The 19,485-nt window shown below is 43.5% G+C and overlaps 1 pseudogene; it reads right to left on the bottom strand.

Moving 5' to 3' along the window:
* Nucleotides 1–8,717: 8,717 nt before the first annotated feature.
* On the bottom strand, nucleotides 8,718–8,835 carry LOC126337086 (5S ribosomal RNA; annotated as a pseudogene).
* Nucleotides 8,836–19,485: the final 10,650 nt, after the last annotated feature.

The raw sequence follows: 19,485 nt of genomic DNA on the forward strand, positions 1-19,485 counted from the left end.
AGAAATGTTAGGGTAGAGCCTCTCTTAACAAAAATTGTGGCAAGGATACATGCAAACCGTATTGGTGATTACTATTAAGTTAGTTAGAATCAGGACAACAATACCGTACAGAGACGGTTTCCTCGGAAAAGCTGCTCAACAAAGAAGCCGTGGCTGTATAAGGAGAGGCGCCGCTCCTGAAATTCAGACCACTTAAGCAGCAGGAGAAGACAACACGGGGCAAAGGCAGCTTTCACAGCGAGAACTTCTCACGTAATTATAGGTAAGTAAGTCTCTCCACAGGTGCATGCGACTCTTCGGCTCTGTGGCTCTTCTCATCTGCGACTCTTCTCTGCGACTCTACACGCCTGCACGACTACACGCCGCCTGTGGCTACACATCTCTCTTCCAGGCCTGCACGTCAGTGACTCCTTCGCATTTGGTGCTACATTTCTGTGACTTTATGTGTATAGGATTACACATCTGGAAAAGCTACGTACTCTTTCATCTGCCAGTCAACTAGGCTGGGATTGTACACTGCGCGACCCCAAGTGTACGCTTCGCATCTGCAAGTCTACGCTCCGCATCCACGAGTCTACGCTCCGCATCCACGAGTCTACGCTCCGCATCCACGAGTCTACGCTCCGCATCCACGAGTCTACGCTCCGCTTCCACGAGTCTATGCTGCACGTCCACGAGACTACACCCAGCTACGCGCCCGCGACTACGCTATGCGTCCACGAGTCTGCGATTTGCCTCGGCCGAGTTAAGCTCTGGCTTGGCCCGTCTCTGGTCCTCCTAGGACAGGCCGCGCCACGCGTCGGTCTGACGGGCCCTGTATCCTGCTGAGGCCTGCCGACCTTTTAAGGTTTTGCTGCCGGCCTTTTCAGGCCGTGCGCAGGTCACGTTGCAGGTTCAGAGCTTCGGGAAGTCGAGGCCGCAGGCGAGTGGGCGCACGGCGTCTGCGAGCGGACGCGCAGCGTGTAGTCGGACGTCCGGCGTAGACGAGTGGCTGCCACGCATCTGCGACTCTACGCTTCCGTGATTACTCTGCTTCGCATCTGCGACTCTACGCATCCGTGATTACTCTGCTTCGCATCTGCGACTCTACGCATCCGTGACCCTGCTTCGCATCTGCGACTCTACACATCCGTGACTCTGCTACGCATCGATTTCTCTACGCTACGCGTCGGCCACACAACGCAGCAGCGACTCTACCCACCCCACCCACTCTACACATCTGCCACGCACCGCCGATCCTGAGGACGCCGCTTCTGCCATGACAGCTCATCGTGGTCTCTCAGTTCCGACCAGGGTTTTCGGGAGGTTTCCCTTGGTTGTAAGGCGAATGCCGGAACTGTTTATCCCCTCCCATAGACAAAGAGATAATTCCTGTAAATAATTATGAAATAAATGCTTTAAGCTAAGATGCCTTGCGTTAAATTATTTTTGACCAGTTTATGTTGAGTAATAAATGACATGACTCACATACTTTGTCTAAGGCAGGAAGCTTCATCTGATCGCCATGGTATGAAGAGAAACAGATCAGAAGATGCCTTTGGCTAATGTCCAAAGTTAAAGTGAAAAATACTAAAAAAACACTTAACAAAAAAGCAAGATTCTACAAAAAATGACTGAAAAACACTTAACAAAAAAAGACACGGTTCTAGCAAAAAAGATTGGAAATTCGCTTAACAAAAAGACATGGTTCTAGCAAAAAAAAAAAAAAAGACTGAAAAATCACTCAGCGAAAAAGACAAAGTTCTACCAAAAAAGACTGAAAAATCACATCACACAAAACTGAAAAATTACTTGTTCTTTGTACGTCGTTGATTTAAAAAGAATTACATCCACTGAAAAAATAACTTCCATTTCGTTAGCAAATCAGATAGGTTTAGATAGGTTTGCTGCATTGAGGGACAACACTGCTTCGTACTCAGTCACTTTTTTACAATCACTCACTTTTTTACAATTTATGTAGTGAAACATTTCTGGCAGGACGTGAATAAACGTTTGTTGCCTTCAGTGTCCGTTCCGTTTCTTAATGTTCAGACAATAGCGAAGGGTCCCATTAAAATTTACTGCGATGATACCTACAGATTCTTATTGAAACCAAACGGACGAACATTTGTGTTTACACTGAGATTATATAGCTGTGTATTCGGTACAGCTCACTGGGGCGGACTGACAGATAGCAGCGTTCGTAACCTATTTGAGGCGCTTAGAAGAAATCTAGCTTGTTCAGTCGAATATCACTGTAATGTATAGTTATTCTTTACGTTTGGCCAAAGCTCATTTTACAGATTTACGTCAGCGATTGCTGCTGATATTATGTTTCCTCTTACAAGCACTTACGTCAGTGTGACATGTGAAACACATTCAGTACCAATGACGCAAAATTATTTCACTGTCGTGAATATTGAAAGTGGGAAGTTCTCAATTACACTTTTGCTCTCATAGTGCATAGTGAAAAATATGTCAAAGTAAGATACGAAAATTATCCGATCTCGAATCGAGTTTCAGCTTCATATTATCAACCATTGGTGTTGCATTCTAACAAGCCCGAGTGTCGAAATGTAGGATTTTCATACACCACTTTAGAAAAATGTTGAGCTGGCTTAGTAATACTACGTCACCTAAATAATGCAAAAGGTAAAACAAGCAAATGAACAAGCAGAGCTTCACTATTCATGAACAGGTGGTATCACAGCCATCACCTATATTAAGTGCTAGATTTCTGCAGTTCGGCTTGTTTACTGTTCGGGAGGATTCATTATTATACGTTGATCATGCTCCTCAGCCATTGCTTAAACAGGAATTGTCTTTTAATTTTCATTCAAACTTTACTCTATAGAAATAACTAGTTTCTGGGAATTGAAAGAAAGAGATGATAAATGCAGCTATCTATCTGATGGAGCAACCTTAAAGATGAGATTACCCTAATGTTAATGAAACAGTTGCAATATCGAATATTGAAAGATTAAACAAAAGTGAGGTAGTCATATGTCATACGGTTGCTTACACATTATGCCACAACTGTATAACAAGTATAAAACATGAGAGACCTCATCACATATTAGATAACTATAGGATTCAATCAATGTAACTTTTTCTCTAGTTGAAAGAAAAGTTATTTGTGGCGCTGCTATCCTTAAGTTAGTGACATTTGGCCGTTTGGGAATATCGTCAGATATTTTCATGAGCAGGTCAGTAGCCTCACAGGTTCGTCATTTTTTTAAAGAAAGATATGTATCTTGATACGTTCCCGTTTGCTACGACAATAAACCTAAACAATTTTGTGTTCCTAATTAAAAAAGTGAAATGCATAGTAACTGACCTGCTGCACTGTAATATACAAGTGAACATTAGGCGTGTCATGTTATATAATTTCATATCTAGAAATTTTGTGACAATCCAGTATTCATCTACATCTACATGAGTAACCTGCAATTGCACATTGGTAGGAGAAAGTTGTTGATAGAAATTTCATTAAAAGATCCTTCCGCAGCGAAAACCTCTTTCTTTTTATAATATCCATTCCAGCTCGCGTATCCTATATGACGCTCAGTCCCCTGTGTTGCGGTAATACAAAACAAGCTGCCTTTCTTCCAATTTTTTATATAACCTTCGTGAACCCTATTTGGTAAGAATCCCATGCAGCACAGCAATATTCTAGCACAAGACGAGCATGCATAGTGTAGACAGTCTCTTTTGTGTACCTGTAGCGTCTTCTGAGTGCAGTTTGAACAGCACTAACTGGAAAGAGGCTTAGGCAACCTTGTTTCAAGAGTGTTCAGGGCTGGCTTGTCGTGGTGGTAATGCAAATGGGTGGATTGTGTACTGAGCGACACTGCCTAAGACCCGACTTGTACAACAGTTGGAAGAAACTTTTATCGGCTTTATTTTAAGGAGCATTTTATTTTATTTTATTTTACAACAGGATGTAACCTCAGGAGGTGAACATTTACTTTGAGTGTCAGCAAGGATGTGTGATGCCAAGTTGTGCTGAATTTTTTCGATATTTCCGTGGGATGTTTTCGATTTAGAAGACTATTCTTTTGTCAGCGAAGAAGTACTTCGAGGACGATTATTATTTTTGTGCAACATCCAGTAAATGTTTTATTTTTCTATCTGACAACTAAGTAAGGCTGCAGGCTTTAAACTTAAACCGCCGGACAGTCAATTTGCCCATCTGCTGTTCATTGTGGTTTCGTCCTTCGTTCTCTGTCTCTTTCTCAGAAGAGGGTGAGTACGTCAAGAAATTCGTTTTTCAAATTAGACTCATGAATAAATACACTTTCCATTTTACTACATAGGGTTTTTCAACAAGGACTTTACAGCTTTAAAAATGCATATAAATTGATTGAAGGAAGATATAATACTGGATTTAGTGTTATTTTGTAGGGAAACACATCAAGTTCTTTTACCTTAAACTAAAAATGTTGCATGTGACTTCCGCTGGTTATCCTGCACACAGAAGTTAGATTCTTCGCAAACACGCTGTAGCATTGCCGGTGTAACCTGCTCAATGGCGGCGTAAATGCTTGCTCTAAGTTCAGGTGGAGAAGCCGGCAGAGGAGGTACTAACACGATATCCTTGTTGAATACCCATAAAAAATCGAGTGGTGTCAGGTCTGAGGAACGTAGTGGCCATGCAATTGGCGCGCTGCAGCAGACCCATTGACCTGGAAAGCGGTTACTGAGAAAATCCCTGACGTCAGCCAGTTAGTGGGGTGGTGCACCATCCTGTAAGAGATTAACATTTCGTTCTTCACAGTCCTCATCGATCTGTGGCATCAAAAATTGTTACTACATATCCAAGTATACTATCCTGTTGATGGTTCTGTCACATAAAAGAAAGGTCCGTACACGTTGTTCTTGCTCAATGCACAAAAAACTTTCAGTTTAGGGCTATCACGAACATGTCGCAATGTTTAATGTGCATTTTCACTTCTTCAAATCCTACAGTTGTGTGTGTTAACGTTGTCACTTAAGTGAGACGTCGACTCGTCAGAAAAGATGATTTTCTCTAAGACATGTTCATCCTCATGTGGTCGATTTAACACATCCGGAACGAAGTTCTTGTGAGCAATATTATCAGTGTCTTTTATTGCTTATGCGATCGTCAATCTGTACGGTTTCAAATGCAAACCGTTTCTCAACACACGCCAAACAGTCGTATGTGGGGGTTGCAATTCGCTAGATGCACGCCGGGTCGATTTCGTAGGGCTGTTGACAAGACGTTGTTTCACTCGCTCAGCGACGTCGTCAGATGTCCTTGAACGACCTGGTGATTTTCCATGTATTACCGAGCACCCTGTTTCTACAAAACATTTATGCCACTAATACATTTTAGGCCAATTAGGAGGATCTTTAATGTACTTGGAACTGAAACTACGCTGAACTGCTGTCGCCGACTTTGATTCTTCGAACCAAAACACACAGCTATCACGGTTGGGCAGCCATCTTTAACAGAACTGCCGCTAGCGCTCCTTACGATGCCACTCGGCACAAGCGAGCTATACGAGACAAAACTTGATCTATTTTACCACAAATTGACACCACAATCACCTCTACAGGGACCATAAATTAATTTATGTGAATTTTCAAATTTTCAAAGTTGTAACGTCCTTTTTGAAACACCCTGTATATTAAGAAGGTTCAGTTCACCAGAAGGAACTTCCGTCACAGCACATGGACCATATAGAATATTTAGTGGCATTTCATGCAATTTATTTCTTGACCTACTTTTTATTGCTGTAAAGGTAAAAAGATTATGAGTCTTGCTTAAAAAATCTACTGATGCGTTTTAGCTGCGTCGAGTCGCATAGCTAAAGCATATCAGTAGCACTGTAATGATGGCCGAAACATTTATTTCTCAACATATTCAGAAAACTACTACGCTAATAATAACTATTATCTGATACACAGTTTTATCCCAAATGAAAATGAAGAACTGTGTAGAAACCCTTATGGAACTCAAAGAATATCTTATTTTACTTTTTAGTTCCGTATTTTTTAATTTTATTGTAGTCGTTTATAAATTACCTGCCCTCTAGTTACTAAGACAGGCCATTTTTTCGTAATTTGATATTGAACTTATACAGAATATGAAGCTTATTTGACTTCTTCTTATTTCAATAAAGATTATCCATTTTGCAGTTTTAATACGTTAACGATGGCGTGCACCACTAGTGGATCACGCTACAACTTCCCATCGGAAGCGTGTGCTATAGGTGGCTTCCACTCAGTTCGGCCATTTATGTCTCTGTAAGTCCAAATTTATACAGTTGGTTGCGGGTCTCGGCTGAATAGAAAATGTGGCATCAAAACACTTTCAGTCGTCTAAATTTCCAGTTGTCATTTTATTTGAGAAACCAGTGACAGAGCGATCGAAGGTACAGCTGTGCTAAAATCAACTGATCCCATTCACTGAACGCTGGCAGCTATTTTAGGTTTTGCGACAGCCAGGTCCCTGGCTACGTCTGTCGTTCCGACGAAAAACATGGAAAGGGCTGAGGGCGGTATTACGCAGCTAGGCGAATCTTTGGTCACTGACAGTGACTGACGAGAATCATATCCGCAGCTTCGCGTGAGTGACTTCACTTCCATCTCGTCATCCGACGAATCCCATGGCCACCTGGTGATAGACCTCTCACGCCATGTCGGCACCAAACACTGATACAACCGACCATTATGAGGACGCATCATCGAGTGTTTTTTCGTCTACACCAGCTCGTCGGCCTGTCAAGTGTCATGGGGCCTCCGCTAGTGTAGGTCACCCTCCATGGCCGGAAATCTAAACGGTCATCCGCTAGCGCCATCGCAGCAGTCGTGATTCGGATTCGGATGCTTCCCTACCGGGGCAAATAGCACCTGTGGTGCCATGGACCAGGAAATGGGTCCAGACACCACTTCTCAGAATTAATCACCACCGCCAAAGAAAAGGAAGTTCCGTCCTATCGTGGTTTACAATCCTACGAATTCTGTTAACCTAACACTTAACTGCAGCGCCTTATTACAGGCCAACTGCTGGCAGTTACGAGTCAGACCATGTGAAGTACCTCCTAGACACAAAGGACGACTTTGAGAAGATGTGGGCAATGCATTACTATACCCATCAGGTTTCTGGCGACATAACAAAAAAAGAACTGTCACCAAAGACAAGCCCTCCAAATTTACAGAAACAGATATCAGGGATTCATTACTCTGTCTCGAGTTCCTGGACCATTTGGTTCGCCAGTACAACAAGAGGGACCCCTGAGACCAGGAAGTTAATCGCTACGCCATCCCATGTTGTCTCCCTCACGCCCACTTTTTGCTGTGACTCAACCATCCATTGAGGCACTTTCTTAATGTGTCGCAACACCCGCCCCTGCCCGCCACATGGTCAAGCAGCCACTCAGTATTTCTCCAGAGTGGTGGAGACAGATGCTTTGAGGATGACATGCAGGAAATCCTCCAGGTCATCTTTCTGTTCCTGCAGCCCCATAGCGGGGCTTTCATTCTTGAAACAGCTCAGAACATTCGTTGGTCGGAGGACATGATCACAGATGTCATTGTCCTGGTTGAAAGGCTCCGCCAGATTTTTTTATAGTGGCAAATCACCCACCACCCAATGACCAGCCCCTCGAGATTTAGTTGTCCATATTTTCAATGCTAATGGAATTAAACAGATGAAAGCTGAACTGAACATTTACCTCTATGACCACCACTGGATACTTTACTTGTCTCAGAAACGCATCTCAGAGCTGCAGATGATTTACGTCTATGCAACATGGTTTGCTATCATACAGACTGGCTCCATCGCTTAGGTGGGGGCACCACTAGGCAAAACATGAACTGACTACGGTTGCCAACCTGGCAAGTGCTGTTGATTACCTAACTGCAAAAGTCCAGAAGGCATGAAGGCCTCTACTGTCATTGTGTCTAGGGCTTTCACTCAATTGTATGCCTTGTCTGCCCTATTGCGAAAACTGAAAGTTTAGAAGAACCGCTACCGCCAGAGGTGGAAGCAGTTTCGTGACACTTGGGATAAGTATTGCATGAGGCATCTCCAGTATGAATTCTCCTGCCTTCTCGCCGATTGGATACCGGAAAATTGCAAGGACAAGATGTCCACTTATCTAATACAACTTATGTCAGAATTGGATGTTGTCTGTGCCCTGAGCTGCTGTGCAGTGAGGACTAACGATTCTATTCTCACGGTGGATGGTTTAACTTATGATGCCCTCCATGTGGTGAAAACTGAGGCCGATCCATTTGAGGCCCAGAATCAACTGCTCGACCATGTTCTTACGCCTGATGAACTCCAGGATGAACACGATATTTTGGCGGCCTTTGCCGCTTTCAGACACCGACTACGTCTTACTGCCCCTCACGTTTCATCCCTGGCAGAAGTCCAACGGATCCTTCAAGGGAAGCATGTGTAGTCGGCTCCTGGTTTGGATGGCCTCTTAAACAAACACCTCTGTCAGCTCCCACACAAGCCACTGGTCTTATTCTCCAACATTCTGAACCATTGTCTCACTTCTACCGAACAGGTCTTGGTAGGCCCAAAGGTACCTACCGGCCACAGTGTCATCCTCAGCCCACAGGCGTCAATGGATGCGGATATGGAGGAGCATGTGGTCAGCACACCGCTCTCCCAACCGTATGTCAGTTTCCGAGAACGGAGCAGCTACTTCTCAATCAAGCAGCTTCTCAGTTAGCCTCACAAGGGATGAGTGCACCCCGCTTGCCAACAACGCTTGGCACACCGGATAGTCGCCCATCCAAGTGCTAGCCCAGCCCGACAGCGCTTAACTTCGGTGATCTGACGGGAACCGGTGCTACCACTGCGGCAAGGCCGATGGCAACCATTGTTTAGTGTTTTCTCCCCCCCCCCCCCCCCCCAGTGGAGGCTGGCAAAACTAATTGCCATCCCTAAGTCCTCAAAGGGTCCTACAGTCCCTACCAACAACAGGCCTTTAGCCTGCTGAATACCATGCTGAAGGCTTTATAACCTTTTATTCTGCACAGAAATTCTCAGACCATGGCGGTGGCTGGGACGACCCGTCCAGGCCAATTCGGTTTTCCTTCTCACCTGTCAGCCGAACTACAAGCTATTAAGATCACAGAACACATCAGAAAGGTCTTTAACTCTAACATCACGACGCCAGCGGTTTTCCTGGACCTGGAAAACTCTTATGACTAGACTTGGTACGACAATCTCGTGTACAACTCACTGACATAAACGACCATACCGGACACCTATATCAAGACTGTGGATGATTTCTTCTAAGATAGAACCTTGTTTTGTATTCAGCAAGGGCCAAGCATATGTTTCAGATAGCGTGCGAGTGGGTTTAGTAGCTATTGAGTTTGGTAAATGTTGCTCTTTGTTTGGCTACGTTCTTTGTCTACCTCAACAGAGTTGCGCAATGTGTACCTGAGAACTGTTGTTGTAAAATGTTTGTCAAGAATAGGCAAATAAAAGAAGGAAATAGATAAAAGCAAAAAAACTCCCCAGCGACTTGGCATTTAAACAACTCCGCATAATATCTTTAAAACGTTACATAGCAACAAAGGAGGCAGCCCGGGCACTGAGATTGACTTTGCAAACGTAATTCCCCTGCTCTTACTAAACAATATAAACGTTGTGTATACATGAAACAGTAAGTACAAATCAGTAATTTTGCTTCATTATACAGGGCGTTTCCAAAAACTTTTGCAAACTGACATCGACCATACAACATGATCAGTAATCACGTAGGAACTGGGGTCGCAAAGGCTACCTGGGGCTACTAAATGACGTTACAGTTGTTTAGTCAGCTGCCACGAACGGACGCTCAGTACAGGAGTTGCTCTAAATTTTGTCCAGGTGCATCAAGACGCGCCTGAAATCGATGCCATATTGAACGACGCACCCTCTCAAAGATAATCTGATGTATCCGGAAGACATTCTGCTGCCACAACAATGTAACAAGCGCTCCATGCACAAGGCCTTCAGATGCCCCCAGAGGCAAAAACCGACTGGTGACAGGTCGCGTGATCGTGGTGGCTATACGACTGGCCCACCAAAATAAGCCCAGCCGCCGGGAAAGGTTGCCTGCAGATGTGCCTTCACTTGCGTGCTGAAAAATGCGGAGGCTCCGTCGTGCTGAAGTCTAATGCGGCGACGAATGGGCATGGAACATCATTCAGCATGTCCGGTAGAACCTCTGTGAGGAATACGAGATACGTGCGCCCATCAAGTCGGTCCGAGAAAATGTACGGCTCAGTTAAATAATCTCCGACTTCGCCAGCCCGCACGTTAAGGGTAAATTTACATTGTGAGGCATACGTAAGAGTAGCACGTAGGTTCACATCTGCCCGTGTATGCAGGTCGTGAACGTTCATAATACTGTCGAGTGAGAACACATCCTCATCGGTGAAGAGGACACTCGCTGGGAAGCTTCAGTCTGCAGCGGAATCCTGCAGAAACTACTGCGTAGATCACATGCGCTTGATGTAGTCCTCCGGTCGCAATGCCTGGACGCGTTGGAAATGAAATGGAAGGCGGAAGACGGGGGGATATCAGTGGAGCAGATACATCTAGTACTTCTTGACGACATATGCTCCACCCAATCGAGAGCGCTTTCTTCCCCCGGAACTGTCCGTGTATTTCGTTGGCGACCAGCATGCGACTTCTGCACTCGGAACGAGCCGGTTTCGCACAATCGGCGATACACGGTGGCGAATAATGTGTCGCACAGAATCTTACTATTGGGATATTTCGCACGATACAATCACACGGCTTCTCATCCATTGCAGACCGCCGAGTCATAAATCAAATGCATCCCATCCATTTCGCGCTACGTCCTTCTCCCATTTCTTCTGTGGGTGGGTAGCGAAGTTCTTCTGCGCTCTGCCCGTGTTTGTGTAAAAACGTGTTCTCGAGAGTGAAGTACCCCAGGCTGTCACTGATCCCTGTTGCATGCATGATGTGCCATGTCAGTTTCTAAAGTTTCTTTTTTTTTAATCACTCCATGTATCGACACTATAAATAAGAAAGGACGCCGTAGAAGGCAGCTGCAAATATTTTTCCATGAAGACTTCGACCATCTTGTCTCACAGTGGCATAAATGTGTTAACAGCTATAGCAATTTCTTTCGAAAGAATAAAGAGTTTACTTACCTTCTTCCATCTGTCTCATTTTCGTTTGACTGCTCCTTACAACACTGTGTAGCGTACGAGATTATTTTCCCTAACAGTGCGTGATTGGATTTACCGCTTTTATGTCCTCCATGCAGCCTAGATAAGTGGAGTCCAGTGCCCACTTGGTTCTCAGTGAAAGCCAGTAGCCTGCAGACCACAAATGGGATTCCATGAAATCGACAAAGCGACGTCCCGTGCAGGGAAATCCAATAACTGTGCAACTGGGCCGCTTGCCTCTGAATCTCACTGCTAGTGACTCGCCTACTGCGGAAGACAATGCGAAATACCGGTTCTGTTTGGTTTTTCCTCATTTATTCTATATCGTGTTTTAAAAAACGTGTTCTGCTGCATCTACCTGTTACGTTACCGTAGCATAACAGCCTGTTCACGGTGTACCACAACTGTAAAATCACGGTCTAATTGTACTAAATACCGGCATGTAAAAGGAAAACATAAGGTTGCTACTTTATAAAGCGAGCTCTGGACAGGTGAAAGCGAACACCTGTATTAAAATTGTGACTTTGCTGTTAATTATCCTGTTACATTAAGCCCTCCGTAAGGGTACTATATGAGTGTTGACGGTTTGTCGTATAATATTATAGCAAGTAAGGTAAGGAAAGTGACTCTTTTAACGAATCGCAGGAAAACATACCAAACTCAATATTCCCACAAACACATCTTTAAATTTATCTGACAAATGTAGTCAGTTATGTTCCGAGTTGCTTTTGCATTACAACAAACTCTGATTCCAATAAGTAGGAGGCAATTAAAGGAGCGCTGTGACCATCCAAGGCATGTTTTTTCTATCAGTCTTGTGACTGGTATGACGCGACCCACCACGATTTCCTCTCCTGTGCTAACGTATTCATCCCAGGGTAGCAATTGCAACCTGCGTCCTTAATTATTTGCTGGATTTAGTCTAATCTCGGTCATGAGCCAGGTCACCGGACAACAATTGTTTGCGATTGACTTGAAGAACATTCCGTTTAAGTCTGGCGAATGAGTTGGCCACCCAGATCGCTCGACATGAATCCCATTTAACTTTCATGGGACGTAATCGAGCAACACTTGGCCAAATATGGTCTCTTATAGAAGAGACAGCATGACTCACTATTGCTGCAGGGGACTTCCAAAGACGCAGAGTCCTATCTACATCGCGTTGCTTCTGTACACAGGACAGAAGGAGGTATGCGAGACAATATTAGGTCGTATCCCTTGACCGTTGTCACCATAGTGTATATCATTACAGAGGAGTCTGAAAGGTGGCTGTGTAAGTGCAATTTCATTTATCTTTTTGTAGAGGTTTGTCCGTTAGTCTTGTATATCTGCTGTAGAGGTGTTGGGAAGCCACTTACGCGCTCCATGTCCCATATCTTCTAGGAATAAACGTGTGGGTGTAAGTTTCCAAACCTGCCGGTGAGGGAAACAGAAACTCTCTTCTTTTGTCCCGTATGGTAGTAACAACCTTGCTATGCTTCTTCAGTGAGGTCAAAGCGTTCCAGTTGGTTTCCCACTTTAGCAAAAGGACTGTTCTTTGTGGCAACTACTTATGACGGGCCTTCATTTACGATTGAAAAAGCGTAATTCTGTGCGAATCAGAGCATTTCCAGCTTTCCCGTCTCCACGAGCTATTGGCTACCCATCTCACGCCCCTTTAAAAAAAAGCGCTTTCCTACGGCTAAGCCCATGGGCCGGCTTCCTCCTGGACAACTCCTTTTATTTCACTGACGAATTTTTTCTTAAAATGTTGTAGCCAATAAAGAAACGTGTCTTCAAGTGTCGCTGCATGATAGGAATAAAATTAATGTCAACAGTAGTCGTGTGTACGTAACCTGTTAACTGTCTCTTTACACATCATTTTGATGAAAGAAGCCATCAACTGATCATGGAAAATGCAACTAACTAAGAAAGTAAATAACTATTCAGGATTCTCCCTAATGGTCAGATCGCTTGTGTGATATGCATGATGTTTTTGAAAAACGCTTTTGTACATCTCTGTGTTTCAGTTGGTGAGGACAGATACCTGTTTAGTATATTTATCAGGCTGAACTGTCGGGAGTGTTTTTACATTTCAAAGCGTGAAAATCAAGTCTTGTGGTTTATGTTTCGATTAGATTTCTCTCTTTGGTCATGTCAAAATGGACCGCGTGTCATCGTCACTGGTGTTTCTTCACTTGAGAAACACTTGGAAACTCTGTAAATATTGACCGTTTCTCAATTCGCGAGTATAACGATGCTGATATAAATTTGCTACCTTGGTACAAGCAGGTAAATGATTTCGAGTAATGAGCCTCGTGCTGAACAAAGGTAACCCTTTATTTACCAGTATTGCTGTCAAGCAACATAAAAGTTGCACACTGTTTCCTGCAGCGTGTTTCAAGTTTCGTCTTTTGATGGACAATAGTGCTTGTAAGCAACATTTAAGCTCTCATATACGACGGTACTTTGCAGCCTTTGGTGGAAAGATTTTGAACACTGTGCATCTTCAGCAGACACCGTGTGAGTTTATGTGATCATCGGTTACCGGTGCAGCACTTGCTTTTTGTTCTGTGGTGCTGTTTTTTCTTGTGCACGGAAACAGCTTTTAAAAAATAAGAGGAAGGCTTGTACGTCAGCTAGTGTACATATGTGCTGGTGAATGCGTACCAGGAACATTGAAAATGGTCTGGCTTTTTATCTGAGTAGCCATTTCACGTGAAATTGATCAAAATGCGACCAGTTTTCAATTACAGTAAGAATAATGTAATAATTATATTGTAGCACTGGGAGCCTCTCGTGAGCAACAATACATGAAGGCAACATACTGTATTTTGAAAAACCGATGTGAAAGTGCCCAAATGACCATATACACATGTAATTTAAGTTACTTAACTCTTTTCCTTCACAATATTTGTATGTGCTAAGCAAAGAGTTAAAATACGCGTCAGCTCGGTCACAGATACAGTGTTTAGCAGTTAGCTCGTAATTTTGAAATGAGTTGCGTATTTCTATCGACACATCTGAATTTTGTTCCTTCATTACTAGAGTAAGTATTTGTACATGGCTCGTTCACTACCTGTGCGCGAAACGGACATATCGCATGCACAGTGTGTTTTAATGAGTGGGACAAATAATTAAACACAGAATGAAGCCCAATTTATATAACGAGTTTCAAATATCACATAAATTACAGAATTTATTAAATTCGGTGGGATACGCTTGACTTTGATGAAGTAAATGTGCAGCACGTACTCTTTCTTGGTATGATTCAATAGTGGTAGTGAAACTGTTATTCCTTCCTGGTACTATTTTGCATGTGCTTGTTTTAGCATTAACGAAAGATTATTCTCCCTTCTTGCATGGACTTCCAATTTTCATGTTATCTTTGCGGTCATCCGCACTGGTGCTATCTTGTAACTTAAGATCGACTTCAGGAAATGAGTGACTGTCTAAGTTTTGTTGTTAACGGTAGGCCGTGTATTCTATGTGGGTTATCAATCCTTGTAACAAATCTACAGTCGTAATCAAAGTTCCGTTTCGAATGTTTACCCTCGCCATGCATTTGCACATCCTCGAAATGTTTCCCAGAAATCTGTAAACTAAAAGTCAATTCGAAATCATGTTTTATGGATAATGGGTGTCTCTGGGAAGTGCATTTCGTCACGATGCAATAGAACTGTATTATTGGTATTTAACCATAGCGAAATTTAAAATAAGTTGGTTGAGAAAGTTTAAAAAGCATCCCAGACGGTCGACTTTGCACGCGTGATGGCTACGTGAGAGACGGAAGTTACGTTAATTACATGTTTCCTCATTTCAATACCCCAGAGCAAGTATCAGGGTTCATGAAATGGGAGTCACTAACTATTGCAACTATGAAAGTATGATAGTAGCTGAAATGTTTCTGGCACAAATTATGCACGGGAAAAGGGGGGCCGTAATATGACGTTGGTTTTTTGTTGCTAGGTGGGGTGGCTTCAGAGATATGAAGGCCAACTTTTTTTTTAATGGGATGCTATAGTTTGGCACTTATTTTCTGGTAGCGGCTATCGAGACGAATCCATTGATGTGCAACAGTAAGGTCTTTGAAGGTCACAAAGGTGGGATGAACGTCCATTTACAGAAGGTGTTCGAAGTGATGACCATTGGTATCAATGCAGTGCTGCAATCTTCTTATCATGGATTGAGAGGTATTCCGTATCACTCCGGCACTTGCCGAAGCACATGCTCTGGCAATTCTCTCTCGCGCATTCGCGCATCTTCAGGTGCAGTTGGAACGTCTCTATAAACAAAATCTTTCACGAATCCCAACAAGAAAAAATCAATGGGCATCAAATCTGACGAACGAGCCCGCCACGACATATCTCCTCCGCGTCCAATACAACGATCTGGGAATTGTTTCTGCAGGTCATTTCTAGCCACCGGCAAAACATGTGCCGGACACCCATCGTGTTGATACCACATTCTGTTCCTTGTTCCTAAAGGTATTTCTTCCCGTAACAGACCTAATGTTTCTTGCATGAATGTAGTGTACTTCTTACCATTAAGATTTCCTTCGATAAAATAGGGGCCTATAATTCTGTCCTCCAGAAACCCACACCATACATTCACCGAGCACGGTTTTTGCCATGCATCTTGCCGAAACATTTCCGTGGTTCGTGAATGTAGGCCCGTCAGTAAATAAAATCAAACTAATAAACAGTGGCATCCCTCTGAGTCTGAAATTGAGCCCATCGGCAGAATTCAGTGCGACGCATACAATCCGTACCAGTTAATTTTTGGCACAGGCTGATATGGTAAGGGTGATATTTATGACGATGCAGAACACGAACAACACTACTCTGGCTCATGCCATTTCCTTTGCTATTTGACGCTTATTAAAACTAGGATCCCGAACCACAGTGGGAAGAGTACCAATTTCCGTTTCCTCGTTATTAACTTTCCTTTGCCAGATATGTTTCCGATGCGTTAGAGATCCAGTAGTTTTCAATTAATCATAGACATATTTAAATGTACGACGTGTAGGGTTGAGGAGATTGAGGAAGTCTATAGCCTATAAGACTCTATCTCTCACTGAGTTTCCGTGGGGATTCGCGGTAAATGAGAAGCATATCGACTTGTTCTTCGAAGGAATACATCATTCACATTCGCTTGATTCGACGATACTAGTCTTATCGTTCCTATTAGTGTTGTATTGGGAAACCGTCGGATGGTGATGACATGTCAGTGGCACGTAAGATGGATACGCCGTATTCTGCGAATATGTACTATTTGTGCCATATACGAGAGAGAATTTTCTGAGCATGTGCTTCGACAAGTGCCGATGTGGTAACGAATACCACTCAATCCATTATAAGCGGACTGTAGCACTGCACTGATACCAATGGTCAGCACTTCGAACAGCTTCTGTAAACAGACGTTCATGCCACCATTTTTACCTTCGTTGACCTTGAAAGAGCTTACCGTTACACATCACAGGATTCGTCTCGATACCCGTCATCAGAAAATAAGAACCAAATAATAGCATCCCATTTAAAAAAACAAATTTGACCTTCATATCTCTGAAGAGACTCCGCCTAGCAACAAAAAACCAACGTCATATTATGACCCCCGTTGTCCCAAGCAACATTTGTGCTACAAACGTTTCAGCTACTATCATACTTTCGGAGTTATTATGGGTGGCAATAGTTAGTTATTCACCCTGTATACAAGCTATCAAAGATAAGTTGTCAGCTTGTAACTTAAAGTCAGCGACTTTGATATCAGGATATCAGGATATCACTTTCTAAGTGGATTAGTATTAACTTATAAATTACTGTCTTTGGTTTAAGTTTTTCTGTCTGTACTGATGCTTCTCTTAATATCTTATTTCTGTTGCCTGCAAATTACTTTGTTTCTTTCCTTCCAGTATCTTAATTCTTTTAAATTGGAGAAGAGAGACAATAATGTATTGCACAGTGTGAAGGTGGTTCTGCTTTTAAGCTACGTGAATATCACTCTTTCATCTACTTCCTTCTCCTTCGAAATGTGCGATCTAACTAAAACATTCTCTTAACTTTTCATTGTGTATACTTTTTACGTGATATATATACATTGTGCCTCTATTCTTGTGACTAAAAAAAATAGCATTTCGCCAGAAGAAATCTTCTGGTGCGTGGCGGAGTGTACTTCGTATACCACAGTCTCTTTGCGCTTTTGTGATAGAATGATGTGTGGGAAAGCAACTTAAGTCTTCATTGTTTAAGGCCGAATCGAATCGTTCTAATTTTAGCTTCATGGTGTTTTAATTAGCTGTATATAGTTATAATCCATATATTATGAGGTGTCTGGTTTGCTTTTATCAAGTTCTCTTGCGATTGTTTTGATCCGCCTTCTAGGTTTTTGGATAAATCGACTGCTCTCTCAAAATTTTCCCCTCAGATAATTTCTTATGAAGTGAGCTGTCGGGGCTCGTGTGTGCTGCCGTGGTCTTGGTTTTGAGAACAGCACCGAAGAAGTGCCGCAAGGGATACGGACTGTGATGACAGTCACCTGAGCAGTCGGCTGTTGTTAAGATATCGATACATCGAAAAACCGCCACTTTCTCCAAAACTTATCGATATATATGGAAGACACGTTCTCCCTTGCTATAACAATATCGAAATAGCAACGTCGCTTTCGATATTTTTATTTTATATTACAGTTTTTTTTTACAATTTTAGGTCAATATTTGAAATTGTTCTTTTGAAATTGTAGTAGAACATAATTTTACTTTTTCCGTGTGAAGGAGTCTTACTACTTTTTGAGCTTCCAGCACGTCCAAACTTTCTTTTTGATTGTATGAAGGAAGTATATGTAGCGCAAAAGTCCGATTGCTCTGGAGGGTGGCGGTGCGAATGGAATAACAAGATATCCGATACGAAGGAATAGCAAGCACACCTGTTGCGTTAAAAAAACAATTTTGGTTGCTTGTGGTACCAAATCTGTGTTTCAGATACCCTTACCCAAATGTTCTTCTTTGGTAACGCATTGTAAAGGCCACTTTGATGACTGTTTGTTTTGTTAAAAACCCGGGAAGCAGCCAATTGACAGTGGGGCTTGTACCTGAGTGTTATCATTCGGGGCCAGGCTCTTAAGTAATTTGGGTTTGAATTTGTCGTGTTGTAAGCTAGACAGAGAAGGGTGCCCGTGGTCTAGGGGTAGCGTCTTTGATTCATAATCAAAACGTCTCCGGTCCCTGGGTTCGATTCCCGCCACAGCCTAAGTTTTGATAAACAGTCAGCATTGGCGGCATAAGAAGTCAGCCTCATTTGCCAACGGCCTTGTCAAAGAGGGCGGAGGAGCGGATAGGTTCAGGGCACTCTCTTGTCCTAGGGGTGGGAAACTGCCCCTGAAGGTGGAAGAATCAGCACAGTCGGCTCTCAGCCGCGGCAGCGTGCGGACGGGCCCGTGCTCCGCTGCAGGTTTGTTTACTTCCGCGTCGTAGCTTTAAGGCTTGTGTCCGTCCACCGTGAACAACACGTCGAGCGCTTACCGCCGTGCGACCCTTAAAGTTTCCTTCCCAGCTGAACATGCACGACCTCGTGCACATGAAGTTGAAACGTTCCTACGTGAAGAAGTTCGTTTGGATCCTAACCACGTTATCGGAATCCATTTTTCGATCACGAGTAGTGTCGTTCATATTAAAATGACAAACACCGAGGTGTGTGAAGATGTTACTCGCCGCCATACCAATGGACTTAAGTTCAAATACTCTGATGGTCACGTCGGAGCAGTAACACTTGAACTCGCAGAGTACGGTCAACGCACGATTAGGGTGTTTGAACTACCATATGAAGTGCCGAAGGGCGAAGTTGTCTCTGCGTTACAACCATACGGTAACGTCATCGGTTACGTAGAGGAAAAATGGCAAACCTTCACGACCTACCATGTCCTTAATGGTGTGCGTCAGGTAAAAATTGAACTGAAAAAACATATACCATCATACCTGACAATTGGCGGTGTGCGAGCCATTGTCATGTACGACGGCCAACCCCGAACATGTGCGGGTTGTGGACAAGAAGGCCACCTCAGATCCGCCTGCATGAGACGCCGCCTAATCCAAACGCCGGTCGGCGAGGAAGCGTCCCCAGCGGTGATCACTCAGATCCCCGTCACATATGCCAAGGTTGCCCAGGAAGGTGGCACCTCTACACAGGGTCTTCCTGCTCTGTTGACGTCGTCTGATCAGGCAGATGCAACCGCTACTGAGATTCCTTCTGAGGTGCCACAGACGCCAGATCCTGACCTTCCACATCATCGCAGCACTGTGACTGAAAATGCTGCTGAGATGGACGTTTATCCGGGAGTGGTACCTACTTCTGCTTTCCT

This window comes from Schistocerca gregaria, chromosome 2 (assembly GCF_023897955.1).
Source record: "Schistocerca gregaria isolate iqSchGreg1 chromosome 2, iqSchGreg1.2, whole genome shotgun sequence".
In the NCBI taxonomy this organism is placed as follows: Eukaryota; Metazoa; Arthropoda; class Insecta; order Orthoptera; family Acrididae; genus Schistocerca; species Schistocerca gregaria.